We start from the raw sequence: 2,724 nt of genomic DNA, 5'->3' as shown, positions 1-2,724 counted from the left end.
CATTTTAAAATGCTTATTTCAGACCCGCATCTGAGACGACCTGCGACCACGCGGGGGTGGGGATGGTGGTGGTGGTAGTGGTGTGTGTGTGTGTGTGTGTGGCTCAACAGTCAAACTTATGTTAGTGGGGAAATGCAAAAGTTTGAAAACAAAATGTAAGTTTATAATCTTTTAGCTTTTAGCCCATCCCTGATTGAAAGAATTCATGGAAATGCACTTGTGGATTCATCCTTAGCATATCAGAAAATGTACCATATTTATTCATTTATAATACGATCTTGAGTATAATACGATTATCATTTTTTGAGCTTTAAAAGCAGTAAAAATCTAATTATCAATAACCCGTGTATAATAATACCCCTTATTTATTCATGTATAATACAATCTTGAGTATAATACGATTGTCATTTTTTGAGCTTAAAAAGCATTAAAAATCTAATTATCAATAACCTGTGTATAATACTACCCGCCCTCACTTTATGGATGATTTTTAGGGTTAAACTTCTCGTATTATACATGAATAAATACAGTAATTGATTTAGTACTGAATATCAAATTCATCAGTGAGGTGAGACAAATAAAGGTATATAGAAATAGACTTGTGCAACAATAGGCCGTCAAGGACATTTGGATCTTTGTTTAATGTCTTTTTTTTAAACTCTGTCAGACTTGACTGTTTTATTTTATTTGTATATATAATGTACGTTGAATCATAGTTGGTCCAGTAAGAGTTATATTAGATTTTTTTTATTTTTTGTTCAGCCTTGAGAAAAATGAACTTAGTAGCTGGTCATTGTGACATTAGCTTTGTTGTTTTTAGATTTGTGTAGTTTAATGTTTAACAAACCAAACAAATATTGAGCTTAATGTAGAAAAAATAATTTTGTTCATGTTTCTGAATAATGTGGAAGATTGTGATTTATTCTGCACTGCAAAATTTCTGAAATTGGAAGCTAGAAGTTGTTTTGGTAGTGCTTTCAGGTGTGGAAACAATTTTGTCAAGACCTAGGATTGCTCTCTTATAATTGTTCTCTGTCTTTACTGTGTTTTATGACTTGATCACTATATGGATAGATTAGGCTAGATTAGATTAGATTAATGCATTAGTTTACAATTAAATCAAGCAGAGTTTGGCTATTTAAAATGTAATTAGTCGTTGATCTCTTCACTGGCATTTTATGTTAAGGATTTATCATCAAGGGTTACAGTGCTAAAGTCTATTTATCTTTTACCAACAACACACAACACTGTATGCAAGTTTTTCTTTCATTCAGCACCCTTTTACCTGATGCAAATACACAGCATACTATAACACATTTGTGGCAATTTTAAAGTACAAATGGACTGCATGTGATGATAGAGCCAGTTTATATTCAATTTACACATAATATTGTGATGTTGCCATGCATTATACAAGAGCTCAGCGAGCTTACTGTGTCCAACTGTAAGCATTTGAACAATTTTCTCTCTGTTTTTTTTTCTTTTTCTCTCATTGTCTTGCTTCCTTTAATTTGCTGACTCTGGTTTCCATCCGGTGGAGAACAATAGCCACGCACATGYCCTCCTTCTCTGCCGGCACTAACCGTGTTTGAAATGGAGCTGGAAACAATGTTCTTTAGTGTAAGGTAAAATTCAGGTGGCAGCAGCGGTCTCCCAAGAGAAGGTATCAGTCAGCACCAGCAGCCAGCCACGCTCCTTGAACATGCTAATTCACTCTCTCTCTTCTATTCCCCAGCTGCTCCTCCAGACTTTCCATGGCTCTTGTTCCTCTTGGATACAGATAGATGCTTTTTTCCTATTCACCTCGCAGTTCTCCTCTTGTGCTCACCTGCATACAAATTTTTCTTTCYGTCAGGTTTCACATTGTCTCAAAGAAAAAAAAAGAGTCAGCTAATACAGCTAATATTAGGGTAGGTAGGTTTAGATTATGAGTTCTCAAAGCACGAGTGTGTACGAATGTTTTCCTTATTTCTAAATTAAACTTTTTAGCTGGACTACAATCGAAGCATAAACAAAAATTCGATAGAACAAGCCCCCCCCATATTTCATATGTTTCAACAATAATAATGATGTGCAAAATACGACCAAATGGMTTGCTGATCATTTAAGACCTTTGCTTCATCCAAACTGCTGAAATCAGCTGTCATTGTCGCAGTTGCATGACATACAGTAAATTGAGTCATTTTCTTTGCTGGTGTGTGCAAAAACGAACATCAAACAACCACGTGACCGCGCGTCGAATCTTCAGCTTCGGATCGAGTATGTGGAGGCCTTAAGTCACAACAACTCAGAATTCTGAGAGAATAAAAAGAAAAATTCGTGTTTTTTATTCTTGAAATTTCCTCGCAATTATAGTCCGGCCCAGTGAAACACTACTTTCAGGACAGAGTAAGAAAAACTAAACTACCAATGAGTTAGATGGCTAAACATTACTTTTAAAAGTTAAAGGGATCCATGACTAGTTGTAACATTAGACTTTATTTGATGAACATTTATTTTAACTGTAAAATAAAGACTACTGTAGGCTGTTTAGGTTTGTAAATTTTTAAAAATATACAGCGGGTAAAATAAGTATTGAACACGTCACCATTTTTCTCAGTAAATATATTACTAGAGGTGCTAATGACATGAAATTTTCACCAGATGTTGGTAACAACCCAATTGATTCATAAAGATTTCATTTCAGAAGTCATTTTTCAGGTATACAGACATATAGAGCAATCT

General features: G+C 34.7%; 1 protein-coding gene across 2 annotated transcripts in view; it reads left to right on the top strand.

Annotated features, from left to right (window-relative positions):
* triqk (triple QxxK/R motif containing) overlaps positions 1–2,724 on the top strand; it is a 26,821-nt gene that overhangs the window by 959 nt on the left and 23,138 nt on the right. The gene's annotated exons all lie outside the window — the stretch shown is intronic.

The sequence above is a fragment of the Austrofundulus limnaeus genome, unplaced genomic scaffold, assembly GCF_001266775.1.
Source record: "Austrofundulus limnaeus strain Quisiro unplaced genomic scaffold, Austrofundulus_limnaeus-1.0 Scaffold32, whole genome shotgun sequence".
In the NCBI taxonomy this organism is placed as follows: Eukaryota; Metazoa; Chordata; class Actinopteri; order Cyprinodontiformes; family Rivulidae; genus Austrofundulus; species Austrofundulus limnaeus.
This window is presented reverse-complemented; position numbering and strand designations above follow the sequence as displayed.